Raw genomic sequence first — 19,756 nt, forward strand, 5'->3', positions numbered from 1 at the left:
ACCACCCAGATCAAGAGATGGAGGGTATTTCCATCACCCCAGAAAGATTCCTCATTACAGTTGTCCCCCTTATCCATGGTTTTGATTTCCTGTGGTCAACCGAAGTCCAAGAATATTAAATAGAAAATTCCAGAAATAACTCATGAATTTTAAATTGCGTGCCATTCTGAGTAGCATGATGAAATCTCGCGCCATCCTGCGTATCCCACCTGCTAGTCACTTAGTGGCCGTCTCCATAATCAGACCGACTGTCACATTATCTCAGTGCTTGTGTTCAGGTAACCCTTATTTTATTCAATAATGGCCCCAAAGTGCAAGAGTAGCGATGCTGACAGTTCATATATGCCAAAGAGAAGCCGTAAAGTGCCTCTTTTAAGTGAAAAGGTGGAAGTTCTTGACTTAATAAGGAAAGAAAAATTGTATGCTGAGGTTGCTAAGATCTTTGGTAAGAACGAACCTTCTATCTGTGAAATGGTGAAGAAGGAAAAAGAAATTCGAGCAAGTTTTGCTGTCACACCTCAAACTAAAAGAGTTATGGCCACAGTGCCTGGTAAGTGCTTAGTGAAGGTGGAAAAGGCATGAAGTTTGTACAATAAGAAATTTTGAGAGACAGAGGCCACACGCACATAACTTTTATTACAGTATATTGGTATAATTGTTCTATTTTATTATTAGTTATTGTTATTAATCTCTTACTGTGCCTAGTTTATAAATTAAACATTATCATAGGTATGTATGCATAAGAAAAAACATAGGCTATATAGGGCTCAGTACTATCTGTGGTTTCAAGCATTCACTGGGGGTCTTGGAACGTATCCCCTGTGGATAAGAGGTGACCACGGGATCCTGAGCTGTCACCACAGATTGAGTCTGCCTGCTGTTGAACTCCACATCCATGGGACCATGTGGTATGTATATTTTTTGGTCTGCTTGTTTTTGCTCATTATATATTTTTTTGAGATTTATCCATGGCTGTATGTGTATCAGTAGTTCATTTGCATTGATGAGAAGAATTCTGTTGTATGGATAGACCACAATTTGTTTATCCATTTTCCTGATGATGAACTTCTTTTCCTTATTTTTTTTATTTTATTGGAGTATAATTGCTTTACAATGTTCTGTTCGTTTCTGCTGTACAACGAAGTGAATCGGCTATATATATACATGTATCCCCTCCCAAGCTGAACTCCCTGTGCTATACAGCAGGTTCCCGCTAGCTATCTATTTTACACATGGCAGTGTATATATGTCAGTCCTAATCTCTCAATCCATCCCACCCTCCCCTTCCCCCACCCCAGTTTCCACCCTTCCGTTCTCTACGTCTGTGTCTGTATTCCTGCCCTGCAAATAGGTTCATGTGTACTATTTTTATAGATTCCACATGTATGCGTTAATATACAATATTTGTTTTTCTCTTTCTGACTGACTTCACTCTGTATGACAGACTCTAGGTCCATCCACAACTCTACAAATGACCCAGTTTTGTTCCTTTTTATGGCTGAGTAATATTCCAGTGTATATATGTACCACATCTTCTTTATCCATTTATCTGTCGATGGACATTTAGGTTGTTTCCATGTCCTGGCTGTTGTAAATAGTGCTTCAATGGACATTGGGGTACATGTGTCTTTTTGAATTATGGTTTTCTCAGAGCATATGCCCAGCAGTGGGATTGCTGGGTCATATGGTAGTTCTATTTTTAGTTTTTTAAGGAACCTCCATACTGTTCTCCGTAGTGGCTGTATCAATTTACATTCCCACCAGCAGTGCAAGAGGGTCCCCCTTTCTCTACACCCTCTCCAGCATTAACTGTTTGTAGATTTTTGATGATGGCCATTCTGACAGGTGTGAAGTGATACCTCATTGTAGTTTTGATTTGCATTTCTCTAATTAGTGATGTTGAGCATCTTTTCATGTGCCTCTTGGCCATCTGTATGTTTTCTCTGGAGAAATGTCTATTTAGGTCTTCTGCCCATTTTTTGATTGGGTTGTTTTTTTGATATTGAGCTGCCTGAGCTGTTTGTAGATTTTGGAGATTAGTTCTTTGTCAGTTGCTTCATTTACAAATATTTTCTCCCATTCTGAGGGTTGTCTTTTCATCTTGTTTATGGTTTCCTTTGCTGTGCAAAAGCTTGTAAGTTTAATTAGGTCCCATTTGTTTATTTTTATTTTTATTTTCATTGCTCTAGGAGGTGGGTCAAAAAAGATCTTGCTGTGATTTATGTCAAAGGGCGTTTTTCCTATGTTTTCCTCTAAGAGTTTTATAGTGTTTTGTCTTACATTTAGGTCTTTAATCAGTTCTGAGTTTATTTTTGTGTATCGTGTTAGGGAGTGTTCTAATTTCATTCTTTTACATGTAGCTGTCCAGTTTTCCCAGCACCACTCATTGAAGAGACTGTCTTTTCTCCATTGTATATTCTTGCCTCCTTTGTCACAGATTAGGTGACCATAGGTGTGTGGGTTTATCTCTGGGCTTTCTATCCTATACCATTGATCTGTATTTCTGTTTTTGTGCCAGTACCATACTGTCTTGATTAGTGTAGCTTTGTGGTATAGTCTGAAGTTGGGGAGCCTTATTCCTCCAGCTCCATCTTTCTCTCTCAAGATTTCTTTGGCTATTTGGGGTCTTTTGTGTTTCCATACAAATTGTAAAATTTTTACTTCTAATTCTGTGAAAGATGCCATTGGTAATTTGATAGGGATTGCATTGAATCTGTAGATTGCTTTGGGTAGTATAGTCATTTTCAAATTTTTTTTTTTTCGGTACGTGGGTCTCTCACTGTTGTGGCCTCTCCCGTTGCAGAGCACAGGCTCCGGATGAGCAGGCTCAGCGGCCATGGCTCACGGGCCTAGCCGCTCCATGGCATGTGGGATCTTCCTGGACCAGGGCATGAACCCATGTCCCCTGCATCAGCAGGCGGAATCTCAAGCACTGCGCCATCAGGGAAGCCCATTTTCAAAATATTGATCCTTCCAATCCAAGAACATGGTATATCTCTCCATCTGTTGGTATCATCTTTAATTTCTTTCATCAGTGTCTTATAGTTTTCTGCATACAGGTTTTTATCTCCCTAGGTAGGTTTATTCCTAGGTATTTTATTCTTTTTGTTGCAATGAAAAATGGGAGTGTTTCCTTAAATTCTCTTTCCGATTTTTCATCATTAGTGTATAGGAATGCAAGAGAGTTCTGTGTATTAATTTTGTAACCTGAAACTTTACCAAATTCATTGATTAGCTCTAGTAGTTTTCTGGTGGCATCTTTAGGAGTTTCTATGTATAGTATCATGTCATCTGCAAACGGTAACAGTGTTACTTCTTCTTTTCCAATTTGTATTCCTTTTATTTCTTTTTCTTCTCTGATTGCTGTGGCTAGGACATCCAAAACTATGTTGAATAATAGTAGTGAAAGTGGACATCCTTATCCTGTTCCTGATTTTAGAGGAAATGCTTTCAGTTTTTCACCATTGTGAATGATGTTGGCTGTGGGTTTGTCATATATGGCCTTTATTATGTTGAGGTAGTTTCCCTCTATGCCCACTCTCTGGAGAGTTTTTATGATAAATGGGTGTTGAATTTTGTCAAAAGCTTTTTCTGCATCTATTAAGATGATCATATGGTTTTTATTCTTTAACTTGTTAATATGGTGTATCACATTGATTGATTTGCATATACTGAAGAATCCCTATATCCCTGGGATAAATCCCACTTGATCATGGTTTATGATCCTTTTAATGTGTTGTTGGGTTCTGTTTGCTAGTATTTTGTTGAGGATTTCTGTGTCTATGTTCATCAGTGATACTGTTCTGTAATTTTCTTTTTTTGTGATATCTTTGTCTGGTTTTGTTGTCAGAGTGATGGTGGCCTCGTTGAACGAGTTTGGGAGATTTCCTGTCTCTGCTATATTTTGGAAGAGTTTGAGAAGGATGGGTGTTAGCATTTCTCTAAATATTTGATAGAATTTGCCTGCAAAGCCATCTGGTCCTGGACTTCTGTTTGTTGGAAGATTTTTAATTACATTTAACATCATTACTGTGATTGGTCTGTTTATATTTTCTATTTCTTCCTGGTTCAGTCTTGGAAACTTATACCTTTCTAAGAATTTGTCCATTTCTTCTAGGTTGTCCATTTTATTGGCATATAGTTGCTCGTAGTGGTCTCTTATGATCCTTTGTATTTCTGTGGTGTCAGTTGTAATTTCTCCTTTTCCACTTCTAATTTTATTGATTTAAATCCTTTCCCTTTTTTTCTTGATGAGACTGGCTAAAGCTTTGTCAATTTTTTTTAATCTTCTCAAAGAACCAACTTTTCGTTTTATTGATCTTTTCTATTGTTTTCTTTGTTTCTATTTCATTTATGTCTGCTCTGATCTTTATGATTTCTTTCCTTCTACTAACTTTGGGTTTTGTTTGTTCTTCTTCCTCTAGTTCCTTTAGGTGCAAGGTTAGATTGTTTATTTGAGATTTTACTCATTTCTTGAGGTGAGATTGAATTGCTATAAACTTCCCTCTTAGAACTGCTTTTACTGCATCCCATAGGTTTTGTGTCATCGTGTTTTCAGTGTCATATGTTTCTATGTATTTTTTGATTTCCCCTTTGATTTCCTCAGTGATCTCTTGGTTATTTAGTAGTGAATTGTTTAACCTCCATGTGTTTGTGTTTTTTACAGTTTTATTTTCCTGTATTTGAGTTCCAAGCTCACAGTGTTGTGGTCAGAAAAGATGCTTGATACGATTTCAATTTTCTTAAATTTAATTTTATTTGTGACCCAAGATGTGATCTATCCTGCAGAATGTTCTGTGTGCACTTGAGAAGAAAGTGTATTCTGCCGCTTTCAGGTGGAATGTCTTATAAATATGAATTAAGTCTATCTAGTCTACTGTGTCATTTAAAGTTTTTGTTTCCTTATTTATATTGTCTGGATGATCTGTCCATTGGTGTAAGTGGGGTGTTAAAGTCCCCCACTATTATTGTGTTGATTTTCCCTTTTATGGTTGTTAGTATTTGCCTTATGTATTGAGGTTCTCCTATGTTGGGTGCATAAATATTTATAATTGTTATATCTTCTTCTTGGATTGATCCCTTAATCATTATGCAGTGTCCTTCCTTGTCTCTTGTAATTGTCTTTATTTTAAAGTCTATTCTGTCTGATATGAGTATTGCTACTCCAACTTTATTTTGATTTCCATTTGCAGGGAATACCTTCTTCCATCCCCTCACTTTCAGTCTGTATGTGTCCCTAGGTCTGAAGTGGGCCTCTTGCAGGCAGCATATATATGGGTCTTGTTTTTGTATCCATTCAGCCAGTCTGTGTCTTTTCGTTGGAGCATTTAATCCATCTACATTCAATGTAACTATCAATATGTATGTTCCTATTACCATTTTCTTAATTGTTTTTGTAGGTGTTTTTCTTCTCTTGTTTTTCCTGCCTAGAGAAGTTCCTTTAGCATTTGTTGTAAAGCTGGTTTGGTGGTGCTGAATTCTCTTAGCTTTTGCTCGTCTATAAAGCTTTTGATTTCTCCATCGAATATGAATGAGATCCTTGCTGGGTAGAGTAATCTTGGTTGTAGGTTTTTCCCTTTCATCACTTTAAATATATCCTGCCACTCCCTTTGGGCCTGCAGAGTTTCTGCTGAAAAATCAGCGGATAACCTTATGGGGATTCCCTTGTATGTTATTTGTTGCTTTTCCCTTGATGCTTTTAATATTTTTCTTTGAATTTAATTTTTGTTTGTTTGATTAATATGTGCGTTGGCATGCTTCTCCTTGGGTTTGTCCTGTATGGGACTCTCTGTGCTTTCTGGACTTAGGTGGCTATTTCCTTTCCCATGTTAGGGAAGTTTTCAACTATAATCTCTTCAAATATTTTTTCAGACCCTTTCTCTTTCTCTTCTTCTTCTGGGACCCTTATAATTCAAATGTTGTGTGTTTAATGTTGTCCCAGAGGTCGCTGAGACTGTCCTCATTTCTTTTCATTCTTTTTTCTTTATTCTGCTCCTCAGCAGTTATTTCCACCATTCTGTCTTCCAGCTTACTTATTTGTTCTTCGCATCAGTTATTCTGCTATTGATTCCTTCTAGTTTATTTTTTCATTTCAGTTATTGTGTTGTTCATCACTCTTTGTTTGTTCTTTAGTTCTTCTAGGTCCTTGTTAAACATTTCTTGTATTTTCTCAATCTGTTGCCTCCATTCTATTTCCAAGATTTTGGATCATCTTTACTATCATTACTCTGAATTCTTTTTCAGGTAGGTTGCCTATTTCCTCTTCATTTATTTGATCTTGTAGGTTTTTACCTTGCTCCTTCATCTGTAACACATTTTTTTGTCATCTCATTTTTTTGATGGGGGGGCTGTGTTCCTGCCTTGCTGGTTGTTTGGCCTGAGGCATCCAGCACTGGAGTTTGCAGGCACTTGGGTGGAGCCGGCTCTTGGTGCCGAGATGAGGACCTCCAGGAGAGCTCACACTGATTAATATTCCCTGGGGTCTGAGGTTTTCTGTTAGTCCAGTGGTTTGGACTCAGCACTTCTACCACAGGAGCTCAGGCCCAACCTCTGGCCTGGGAGCCAAGACCCCACAAGTCTCATGGCATGGCAAAAAACAAAAAAAAGGCAACAGACAAAAAGGAGCAGAACAATAACAAAGAATAAAAAATAAAATAAAATTAGAAAAATAAAAAATAAAAATGAAACAGCAAAGCAAAACAGAACCACAACAGCAAAAATAAAGGCCCAGGTGGCGGGGGGCAGAGTGGGGGGCTTAGGCTCAGGACCTGTATGGCTGGAGGGGGCCCTGGAGGGTGAAAGTTCAGGCCTGGGACACCAGCAGGCTTGCTGGGACCCAAGTGAGCAGGGGAGATGCTGGCCACATTCCCCTCCAATCCCCTGATCCCCCGAAGGTCTCTCCCTGTCCCTGCTAATCCCCTCACTGTGAATGGGCCCCTCTGAATGTGGGAACCCCTCTTCTCCTCCAGCCACCCCTCAGGGGCACCAGTCCCATCCCACCTCCACTTTTCCTCCCCCCCTCCTTCCCCACCATTTCCTACCTGGCTGCACGGGGATTCCTCCCATCCCCTTAGGTGTCCCAGGTTGCCCACCAGTGCCTGGTAGGTGCCCTGGTTGTGAGGAGGGACAGGCCTGGGACACCAGCAGGCCTCCACATCCTCCTATTCTGCCATCTTGACTCCACCCCCCCCCCCAATGATGGACTTTTACATTGTTTCCTATTTTAGTCTATCATGAATAAAGCTGCTGTATGAATCTTTGTGTAAACATATGGCTTCATTTCTCATCAGTAAATACCCAGGTGTGGGCTTACTCAGTCATAGAATAGGTGTATGTTTAACTGCTAAACAATTTTCTCCAGTTACTCCCATTGTATACACCAGCAATGTGTATGAGTTCCAGTTGCCCTATATCTTTGTCAGCTCTAGGTTTTGTCAGTGTTTTTTATTTTAATCCTTTCTGGTGAATGAGTAGTCATACCTCATGGTTTTAATTTGCACTTTGCCGAGAACCAACAATGCTGAGCATCTTTTTATGTACTTACTGTTTCAAAACTTATTGGGGTAGGTCAAGGACCCAGGAAATCACGGAGTGAGATCCCCTGAGGACAAAACACCTCCAAATTGGGGGGTGGGGGGTAAAATTTACATTGTAGGCTTTTTCTTTCCTATCCCTTTTGCTTTTATGGGCTCACCCCAGAAGTTGAGGAAGAATTGGAGGCAATTCTTGGCAGCCCTGGTAGAGGCAGCAGTGGCCAGCCTGCCTGGCTATGAGGTGGTCGCCATGTTTATTGCTTCCTGCTTCTTTGCTCCCTGGAGCATCTTGAAACACCTCTCAGTCTCAAGGCGGGGCGCCCAGCATCCTGTCAATTCCACAAGCCCTCCTACAGCCTTCCCATTTAGGTGGGGCCACATGACTGAATCCTGGCTAATGGAATGTAAAGGGAAAGTATGGACACCACCTCAGACCCACAAAATCCTCCTGCATAATCCTCCACTCTGTCTTCCTCTGTCCGCTGGCTGCATATTGGCTGCTGACCTTGGAAGCCATGTATTGAGTGATGGAGCCAGCTTCAGCCTGGGTATCTGTATATCTGTGTGAAGCAGAGCTTCCCCCCCACATGCCCACACCCCTCAGGAATAGCTATTTGGGGCTTTATGTGAGCAAGAAGTAAATCTATGCTGTGTAAAGCTATTGTAATTTGAGGAGTTTTCCTACTACAGCAGCTAATTATACCTTATCTAATAGCAATCACCAGAGCCAGTTTCTGTTGCCTGCCACCAAAAACTCTGACTGATAAAATATATCTAGTTATTATTATCTAAATCTGAAGGATATACGCAGAAATCATCTATCTCTGATGATGAAATTATGGGTGATTTTTATTTTCTTATCTTGCTTTCCTATGTGTTTCCATTTTTTTTTTGCCTGAACATATATTGTGTGTGTGTTTATGTGTGTGTGTATAATTAAAAAATAAGTCATTAAAAAATAAAACTCTCTCAGAGATTTGGATTCTCTGAGAGAGTTGGGGCTGGGAAAATACTAGCCTCCACACAGGAGGCCAGGAAATTCAGAGAGCCCATTAGATTAGCAAAAGCGATGACCCTAGGCCCTCTAGAGTCTTCCCTGAGCTACACTGCCCCCACCCCAGCAGTTTCTCCAGCTGTCCCTCGTGTGTCAAGATCCTTCCCCATTCCCCAGGACTCTTCGTTGGAGTCCTGTTTGTCAACAGCCCCTCATAGAGGGGCCCAGAGTTGAGCACATTATGAAAGGTTGGACCTCCGAGCACCTGCTGTTAGCACATCCACAAGGCACTGGGAAGGCCACACAAGGAGTGAAGACAGGCCCCAGAACACTAGCCTGTACCCCTCCCTCTACTCTGATCCCTCTCCAAGCCCCAGCTTCCCAAGGCCTCACGGGCAGGTGCCTGGGTAGGGGGGCCTCCATGACACAGTCTCTGTACCACGTGTAAAGGAGGGCCCTGCTCCCCAAGGGCTCCCCAGCCATCTCTACTTGCTTTGTTTAGCTTGGATCAGCAAAGTGTCAGAACGGTCAGATAGATGTCTTCTTTGGCCTGGTCCCAGCAGGACACCTACCTAACTTTGGGACCTCATGGAATACAGGGAAAGCAGCTACTCCTACCAAGGGTTGGGCACTTTTTTTTTTGGCTGCACCGCGAGGCAATGCAGGATCTTAGTTCCCCCACCAGAGATCAAACCCGTGCCCCCTGCAGTGCAAGTGTGGGGTCCTAACCACTGACCACCAGGGAAGTCCCTGGGTACTTTTTACTTAACCTTCACACCTGCCCAGCAGAGAGGGCACACTCACCCTCATTTTACCAGTGAGGAAACTGAGACTCAGAGGTTAAGTAGCTTGCCCAAGTTCACACTGAACTAAGACAGGGACCCTGCCAGAATTGTAACCCAGACTGAATGATCCCAAAGCCCACCATGTTCTTTCCAGTCCACCTCACACCTGCTTCTGTGGCCAAGGTCAGATAGCTGGGCCATTAGTAATGGAGCCAAATCTTCACCTGACCACTTTAACAAGGAAACAGGAAAATAGCTCCAGCTCTGACCAAGTCTTAGGTTCTTTTTTCTTTTTTTTAAATAAGGAGTCAGGTTAGCCACAGTTTAAGCATTATGCCGAGTTTCTGAAAAAATCATATAATTCACACACACACCCTTCTAATTTTTGCATGAGGAAACTGAGACCCAAAAAGGGGCCACAGGGTCACATGGCATCTTCGTCCAGGCAGGTAAAGTCTAGAACCTGTGCCTTGTAACTCCCAACCAATGTCCTCCTCATCACACAGCCACCAAAATACACCAATCGCTGTACTATGCTCATTGATAATTTTAAAAATAAACTTCTCATTGCAGTCTAATACTCCCAAAGACAATACAAAAATCACAAGTGTACAGTCCAATGCATTATCACAAAGTGAACACTCCTGTTTCACCCCTGTCCAGAATTAGAACATTGCCAGCACTCCAGAAGCCCCCTGTGCTGCCTCCCAATCACTGTGAGCTCCCACCCTCCCCCCAACCCCAGGGGAACCCCTGATCTGACTTCTAGAAGAGATCCACTTTTGCCTCTCTGTGAACATTTTATTAATGGAGTCACGTAATAGGTATTCTTTTGTGTCCGGCTTCTTTTGCTCAATATTAAGTTGGTGGGAATTATCAGTGTTGCTGGGTTTAACAATAGTTCCTTCATTCTCATTGCTGTGTAGTGTTCCAGTGTGTGACTAAAGCCCACTTTAGCCATCCATTCTACTACTGATGGACATTTAGGTTGTTGCCAGGGGCCATTGCAGTGCTGCCATGAGCATTCTGGTGTATGTGTTTTGGTGCATGTATGTTCACACTTGTGTTGGGTACACCCCTAGGAGTGAAATTGCTGATGAGCTGGGGGTGGCTGGCCCCTCTTGCCTTCCCCCAGCACACTTCCCCTACCATAGAGACTCCTACTTGGTGCTTTGAGAAATTCCCTGTGGGAACCTCCCACACACACACCCCGCATTGCCCATGAGACTCTCTGGCTACACTGTGGAGACAGGGTGGTGGGCAGCAGTGGGCACAAGCTTGCTGTACCAGGTGGCCGCCCTGGCTGGCTCTGGCACATCTGCCGAGAAGTGCTTCTCCTTAGAGCTCTTCAGATGACTCCCTTCAAACATAGGCCCTGCAGCTGCCAGTTGGGAACTGGTTCAGCCTGCAAGTTAGTGATAATCTGCTCATCTTGCACCAGCCTCTACCCTGATGTGGGAGCTAGAGCAACTTCAGATGAAACTGTAGCTCCACCCAGGGCAGGGACTGCCTAGATCCTTTTGCCATTATCTCCCCATGGCTAAGCGCAGTGCCTCTACGTGGGAGGTGCTCCGTTAATATTTGTGGGGTTGAATCCAGCTTTCTAAAATGGCAGTGAGACAATGTTGATGAAAGTCCTGGTACCCCACGCAGCGCTCAGCCTACAGCCCTGTATTCATTTCCTACTGCGGCTGTAACAAATTGTCACAAACTGAGTGGCTTAAAACAATACATGTTTCTTCTTTTCCAGTTTTGGAGGTCAGAAATCCAAACTGGGTTTCACTGGGATAAATTACAGTATGGGCAGGGCTGCATCCTCCTAGAGGCTCTAGGGAAAGGATCCATTTCTTCGTCTTTTCCAGTTTCTAGAAGCTGCCTACATTCCTTGGCTCCTGGCCCCTCCCTCCATCTTCAAAGCCAGCAGCACAGCATCTTCAAATCTCTCTCTCTGATTTTTCGTCCATCGTCACATCTCCTCCTCTCACTCTGACCCTCCTGCCTCCCTCTTTGAGGACATTTGTGATTACAGTGGGCTTACCTACATAATCCAGAATAATCTTCCTATCTCAAAACCCTTCACTTGGGCTTCCCTGGTGGCGCAGTGGTTGAGAGTCCGCCTGCTGATGCAGGGGACACGTGTTCGTGCCCCGGTCCGGGACGATCCCACATGCCGCGGAGCGGCTGGGCCCGTGAGCCATGGCCGCTGAGCTTGCGCGTCTGGATGACTGTGCTCTGCAACTGGAGAGGCCACAACAGTGAAAGGCCCGCATACCGCAAAAAAAAAAAAAAACCCTTCACTTAATCACATCTGCAAAGTGCCTTTTGACATGTAATATATTTGTAAGTTTTGGGTGTTAGGACATGCACGTCTTCAGGGGCCATCTTGCTGCCAGCCACAAGCCCCAAACCCTTAACCTGGCAGTCAGGGCCTCAAACCTATGAACTCGCGTTTCCTTCCGGTCCGTCCACACCCACACCCCCCTCTCCTGGCCCACGTGCTCCTCCTCGGTCACCCTACACGTCTGTCACCTTTGTTCCTAGAATGTTCACAGCCCAAAACCCAGTACCTCTAATCCAGTCTCTCCTTCAAGGCCCCACTGAAAAGTCAGCTTCACGGGAAGCCATTCCTGACCCCCGGATGAGCGTGGCCTCCTCTCCTGACTCACACACACGAAGACACACCTGACAGGTGGCGCTGCAGGGCCTCAAAGCCTGGCTCTGTCATTCGCTGCCAGTGTGACCTTAGGCAAGTTAACGTCTGTGTGTCTTAGTGTCCACATCTATAAAATAATAATTTTAAAAAGTTTTTAGAATAATAATGGTGGTTTTATAAGATTGTATGAGGATTAAATGAGACAACGTACATAAAATGTTTTCAGCACAGAGCCTGGTATGCAATAAAAGCTTGATTTAAAAAATGGTCCTGTTTCCATTGTTACTGATGTGCAAGGCTCCCTTCCTAGCTGGGCTATAACTCATAAGTAAATCCGTGTTACTCAACCCTGTGCCCCCAAGGGGTCCACATGGCACAATCACAGATGCTTGTTGATCTGCATCGAAGGGATGGAGGGACGGACGCGTGGCCACATTTATTTGCAGTCATCTAGCTGAGCGAGTTATCAGACCCTTGGAGCCAGCAGGAAAAGCAGGCTCCCATGGCTCCAGGCCGAGCAGAAGTGGCAGTTAGCTGTCAGTGGTGGGGGAACGTCTCCATGGAACATACCAAAGAAAGTTGGAGAAGGTAGGGGTATCTGGGAGGCTTCCCAGGGAAGGCGAGTGTGGGAAGCCTGGAGTGAGGAGAGGCATGGGGACGGCCGGCCCCTCTACCTGGGCCCACCCCCACTCCTCTGCCTCTTTACCTCACCTTCTGCAGCCTCCCAGGCCCTGCAGCGTGAATGTTCTTTCAAACGGTGGCAAAACCAGGAGAAGTCAGTTGTAGGTGCTGAGAAGGTTCCTGGGGTTGAGATGGCTCTTCTGTGACCAGGGCTCCGCAAAAGGGCTGATCAAGGCTGACTCACCTGTCCCCACTCAGCCAGGGTGAGGGGCTCTTTCCCGCAGGGCTTCTTGGGGGTGGGTGGGTCAAGGTCTGTCTCGGTCCTGCCTTAGGAACATTTCCATAATGAATGGAGCTCCAGGAATTCCCTGGCTGCCCAGTGGTTAGGACTCTGTGCTCTTACTGCCGAGGGCGTGGGTTCAGTCCCTGGTCGGGGAACTAGGATCCTGTAAGCTGCACTGCACGGCCAAAAAAAAGAAAAAGAACAGAACTCCTAAAGTCCTACCGGTCTAGAGTGGTCTATTGGGGCGATCAGATCCCTATCTGGGAAAAGAAAAAATCATTTTTTAGACACTTTGGCAAGATTACAGGAAAGAGTTCCAGCTTATTCAGCTGTAACTGTGCCCTGCACTGTGAGTTCCACTGGGAGTCTGGAGAACAAGCAGGGAAGACCCCGTTTCCCGGGTCACTGCACCCCCTCCTCATCCTGTGGCTGCAAAGGCCTCATCTGAGCTCCCACCCACAGCCTGGCTGGCCCTTGGTGCTGGAGACCGAGCCCTGGGTCAGAGATCAGACTATCTGGGTACCGGCCCCACGTCCATGATGGCTAGCTTTGGGACCTCGGCATGTCCCACCCTCAGAGTGTAGGACGGGGGTTATAATAGTGCCTCCAGGCAGGGCTGTCATGAAGCACACACGAACCTTGCATGTGGCTGCCTGGCATCGCTCTGGGCACCGTGGCACCGGTGTAACCTCCCTCCCGCCCTTGTTTTGGAAGGCCAGGCTCCCAGCACCATTAGGAAGCCACCACTCACAACTGAGTATGAACATCTCTGGGCACAGCTCATGCCCCCTGGACATCGAGGAGCAGGGTCTGGGAGAGAAAAGGGTCAGCTTGAACCTGAGAGGGCCCCCGCCTGACTCAGCTAAAGATGCTCCCTCTGTACCCCCCATTACCTGGCCTTGGAGGTTTGTCATTAAGCTGGACACTGGGTCTGAGCGGAGAGCAGATTCTCCACGCTTGGGTGTTCAGCCCCCCTGGGGAGCAGCGCCGACCTGCCCCAGCCTGCCTGGGCCTGGCTCCGGCTCCGGCTGCCTGGGCCACTCGCCAGGACACCGAGGCCTTGGTTGATTGTCTCTGCTCCCCATGCCTGACCATCCCCTGGGGAGGTCAAGCAGCCCAGGCAGATGCTGGAGAGGTCCCCAGACTCAGAAGAGACCCCAGCCCCCACTCCCTGATGTTGGGGTCTGTACCAGAGGAAGGTATTCCCAGGCCAGCCCCTAGGCTCAGAGAGGGGGACTTGTGTGCCCCCCCCCCAGGGCACCCATCTGTCCCTGTTCAATGCCATAGGTCCTCTCTCTCACATCAACCAGCTTATTTCCTCTCTCTGGGCCTCAGTTTCCTCATCTGTACAATGGAGGCAGAGGGCTGAAGGACGTGGGCTCCAGGCCTTTCAGGTCTGAGATTCACAGACCTCACCTGAGGGAGCGCTCACTGGGTTTTTGAATAATTAAATTTTTGGAGCACCCTTGGCCCCTGCCCAGGTGAGGGCCCTCAGAGACAGGTGTGTATGTCAATGTCACTTTTGGGTGAGGAAATGAAGGCTCTGAGACGTGAAGGCCGCGTCCAGAGTCATGAAGGCTGAAACCAGGTCATGCTAGCTCTCAGTCCAGTGCCCCTTCCCCACCCCAGCCCACTCCCCCAACTTCAGGGGCAGCCAGCCCAGGAGGGTGCGGCCCGGGCAGCAACGAGCACCCTCAGCCCTGAGGTTCTGTCGCTGACAAGAGTCCTGGAGGTCCAAACCTCTGTTCTTCTCAAGATGACCTGCCTCTGTCCCAATTTAGAGAGCTTTGCCAGCTTCAGGGTAACAAAAATAATAAACACTGCCTCTTATTGAAAGCTTCCACTCTGCTCTAAGTGCTTTCTGTGTATTAACTCACTATAACCCTATGAGTTAGTAAATTATTATGACTCCATTTTACAGATGAGAATTTTGAAGCACAGAGAGGTTAAGCAATGTGCCCAAGGTCACACAGCTTGTAAGCAACTATCTCATCCCAGGTTACCAAGAGCTTTTGCTCTAAGACTTTGCTGGGAGTGCATCCTAGGGCACAAAAGTGAGGGGGTGGGGAGGAAGGAAGGCAGAAAAGGGAGGAAAGCAAGCACAAGGTAGTGCAAGCATTTCTGAGCTGGCCAGCATCCCACAGGAAAACATAGCTCTTTGCTACATCATGGAGGACATCTGGACAGGCCCTGTGCCCTGCACTTTGGACCATTTCATTGAGGGGAGGAAGGGAAGGACCTTACTGCATCCCCTCTCCTGTTGTGTCCACAAGAGGGAGCCCGTGCAGAGTGGGGAGTGTGGTGAGCAGGAAGAAGAGAGGACCAGAGAGGTGAGAACCGCCCTGGCGGCAGACCAGATCCAGGTCCCAGTCCGCCACCCTCACCCTCCCATATTTAGTTGTTAACCTCTGCCGTGGACCAGCCGGACGAAGAAGACCAAACCGACCGGAGCCAGAAAGGAAGGGGTAAGGAACTGAAACAGCACCGACGAATGGGGTCAGAAGGACCAAGACAACTGATGGTTGCAAGGCAAATTTTATTGTGCTACAGTTGCAGATGATATAGACTAGAAAAATGGAAGGTTGCCAGACGGTGGTTTACATTACGTAAAGACTATCTTGGCTCAAGGTTAACTTCCCTGGGAGGAAACCCATAAACCCAGAATCATCAAAAATAACCTGCACGTGCAGGGGGGACACAGCTTTGCTTGTCTCATTTCACATTCCTTCTGATCTCTGGGCCCTGCTGATTTATCTCCCATGGACTGGAACAAGGAGGGGAACAAGTAGGCACAGTCCCTTCGAGCAGCGGCGGCGTGCCTGCCGCGTCCGCAGCCTGCTCTCACGGCTGACTGCTTCCCACAAACCTCGTCTTGGATTGTACGAGTCATTTTTGTTGTCCTTTTTGCCTAAGCTGGTCTCAGTTAGGGTTTCTGCCCCTTGCAACCAAGAGTCCCTGTTTTACAGATGAGGAAACTGAGTCTTAGAGAGGTAAGATGACTTGGCCGGGGTCACACAGCTAATCCAAAAACCGGTGTGCTCCACCTCGGCCTGTCCCATGTAGATCCTGGGCACGCAGGTCACACGGCCCTCTATCCAGGCCTCTCCAGGTGAGGGAAGATCCCAGTGAAGGAAGAAGGGGTCTCCTCTGCAGACATGGGGCAGGCATCTGGGTTTGCTCCCTTCCTTCTCCTCTGCCCTAACTTGCACTACCAAACGACTTGGTCCTAGGTGGCACCTTTGCCCCCTTCCAGACTTCCCCCACTTGTCAGAATCCTCTATGCATGCACATTCCTCTACCCCTGCTCTCAGGAAAGTTCTACCCTCGTGGCCTCTCAGAATCTGAGTTCCTGGAGAAGAGGTTGAGCCTCAGAAATCCCTGGCTTCTGTCTACAGCTGGAGGAAACTCAGCTGTGATCCTGGGACCTGAACTCCCCCCATTCATCATAGAAAGTGACCCGAGAGGACACGGCTGCAGCCCAGGGCCACGGCACCCTCAGGTGCACGGGGGTCTTGCAGCTGAGCCTTGGGACCCAATGTCCAGGGCACGCTGTGGTGGCTGACGCAGCCATCCTGTGGGGGTTGGAGAAAGGCGTTTTCTGTGGGTAGCGGTGGTGATGGCAAGATCCATGGTTCTTGGGAAAGGAGAAGGTGGGAGGCGGTGTGGCCAGCAGGGGCCAGTGGAGGCCCAAAGTTCTCCTGCTCTTCTGAGGCCTGGGCCCATGAAGCCTCAAGCCAGAGCCCCAGGATACAGCATTTCAGAAAAAAAAAAAATTACATCCTAGTAATACATACACATGGTAACAAAAAAGTAGCCCAGAGGAGCTGATACTGAAAATATACAGCAATGCTCCCCCTGCCCAAGCCCCAGAGGCACAGGGTAGGGGCAGGGCAGGGGTGTTTGTTTTGTATTGTATTTATTTATTTATATTGAAGTTGATTTACCATATCGTGTTAGTACTATATGATATCACTCATATGTGGAATCGAAAAAACAATACAAATGAATGTATACACAAAATAGAAACAGACTCACAAACATAGAAAACAAAGTTATGGTTACCAAAGGGGAGAGGGGCGGGTAGAGAGGGACAAATTAGGGGCATGGGATTAACAGGTACAAACCACCTTTTTTTTTAACTGTTTCTATTCTTTATTTTGCTTTTTTAAAAATTGAATTACAGTTGATTTACAACGTTGTGTTAGTTTCAGGCATACAGCATAATGATTCAGTTATACATATATGTATTCTTTTTCAGATTCTTTTTAATACAAGATATTAAATATAGTTTCCTGTGCTATACAGTAAATCCTTGTTGTTTATCTATAACCATTTCTGTGTTTATCTATAACCTGTCTCTTGAGAGGGTTCCACAGGTTTAAAGCATGTGCTTATATCTCTAGATCTTGATTTATCACCACAAACGACACCACTTAGCTCCCCTCCCCGCCTTCTTCCAATGCTTGAACATTTACTCCAATTTTTGGTTCTACTGTTTGTTTCTGTACCTTTAAACAGCATCTTATCCCTCTACCTCTTGTTCCATCCACTTTTCACGGTGTCTCAAAGCCCTCAGTGTAAGATGAGGGTCTGAGGGACCCCTACTCCTGTTTACCCGGCGTCTTCTGTCAGCCGGCACTTAACTCTGGTGTTGTTCAGATGAACAACATTTACATTCTTTTAATGAAACAAACTTGAAACTTCCCAGCTTTTTCTATAGCAGATTCCAAAAATGTCCTATGATCAAATATTATAGGTGGTACATGGACAAGCATTTTACAAAATAGTTTTATAATTATTTTAATATGCATTGGGAAATATAGGTATGCATGTATATGATGAGTCCTTCAATGTGTGATTTCACAAATCTAATTGCTTAGGATGAAGCTAGAGTGAATTCCTAAAAGTTAAAACTGAGTCAAGGTGAAGAAAAATATTAAATGCTGCCCAATACCCGAGGCAGGCAGATACGGAAAAAATCATGACGGGAGCTAAGAGATTGATTGGAAAACTGGTTTTGATTCTCAAAGTCGAAAACCAGCAAGCACAGCAATTGCTTTGCTATGAGAGTACTTATCCTCCACTGCTGAGCCTGGCGGCAAGCTGAGATGTTTCCTTCCGTAGGCCGGTGCCCCAGAGCCTGAGCTACACAGGAAGCAACGTGCCGCCATGGAGGACATTGTACGGTCAGGCCATTCAAGATGGCTGTTCTGTTGCTCGTACATCCCCTTCTAGACCAGGCCCTGCTTCATTCACATGACTATCCAATCCTCTTAATTATAGGGGTTAATTAGCCCCTGGTAACTGATGAGCCCACCTGAGTCAAATCTCCCCTATAAATGGTAGCCGTTTCTCCCCTGAGTAGTGAAGATGGTTGCCACGTCCTGCTTGCCAGCTGCCATGTCTTGCCAGCTGCCATGCACGGAGGGGTGTCGCCCCAGGACCCTTTGTTTCAGACATGTAAGATCCCTTGTCCAATAGATCATCGTCGTCTCTGTTGCTGTCTTCGGGCTCTTTCTTCGGTCTCAAGGCTGGACAACTACCAAGCTTGCAGGCCTGTGGGGTGCAGCCCAACCCACATGTAGACTCTGTCTTCTTCCAATTAATTGTTTACAATCGTTCCACGTTCATCCTTGTACCATGATTTGTTTTTGCAAGTTGTTTGTCTTAGTATTCCTAATCATCTTTTTTTTTCCCCTCATTAACCAAACAGCATATCTTCAGGTTGAATCATCCTCTCAGTCATCCCACCTGTTGCATGGAGGGCCCCTTTTTGCCTGGAGACACCCAGGAACTGTTGATTTTGCTGCGGTGATTGAGGTCCACAGCTATTCCACATCTACACTCACAGGTCGGAATTCGTTCATTTGATCAGTATTTATTGAGAACCTACTCTCTTCCAGGCACTGTTGTTGTTGTTTTTTTTTTAATGCAAAGGGTTACATTTTGTTTTCCAAAATGACCCCATAGGACTTCTTTTCAGGAACTCACTTTTAAGCAGTTGTATTATTTTTTTATTGGAGTATAGTTGATTTACAATGTTGTGTTTCTGCTGTACAGCAAAGCGAATCATTTATACATATATCCACTCTTTTTTAGCCTCTATTCCCATATAAATAATTACAGAGTATTGAGTAGAGTTCCCTGTACTATACAATAGGTTCTTATTAGTTATCTATCTAATATACAGTAATGCCAGGCACTGTTTTTGAGGAAGGAACTAAAGAAACAGAATCCCTGCCTTCCAGGAGCCTGCATCTTAAAGGACAGATAGATGATAACACAGAGTATCCTGGAATTAGATGATGGTGAGAGCATGGAGACAATAAACAGAAAGAGGGTGGGGAGTGCTGGGTGGGTGTGTGGTTTTAGCTGCAGTGGTTGGGGAAGGCCTTACTGAGAAGGTGATGTCTGAGTAAAGACGGAGGGAGTGAAGAGAGGGTCGGTGGATGTATGGGGACAGAGTGTCCCAGGCAGAGGGAACAGCCATACAGAGGCTGTGGGCCAGGAGGGAGAGCACAGAGGCCGATGTGACTCACTGGGGCCCAGGACCGGGAAGGCCAGTCATCCACATCCGATGGGGACGGGGGCGCCCGCCTCAGCACATGCTGTCCTGAGTCCCTCCAGCCTCCTCCCTTCCCAAGTCCTCACTCTCCCCCTCCCCACGTGCCCTTCACTGTCCCTTTCAACTCTCACTTCACCTCTCTCTCCTTTCCAAGCCCCGTTTTATCTAATCTCAGGGGGAGGAAAAATTGGCTCTGGGCACGTGTTTGCATCATCACGTTCTAGGTCAGATGTTTCTGGGAACCTTTGTTTCTGTCTTAGTATGGACCAGTGGAGAGAACGTGGTCCCCACAGGGCAGAGAGAAGGAGGCAGAGAGGTACACA

Source organism: Pseudorca crassidens, chromosome 1 (genome assembly GCF_039906515.1).
Source record: "Pseudorca crassidens isolate mPseCra1 chromosome 1, mPseCra1.hap1, whole genome shotgun sequence".
NCBI lineage: Eukaryota > Metazoa > Chordata > Mammalia > Artiodactyla > Delphinidae > Pseudorca > Pseudorca crassidens.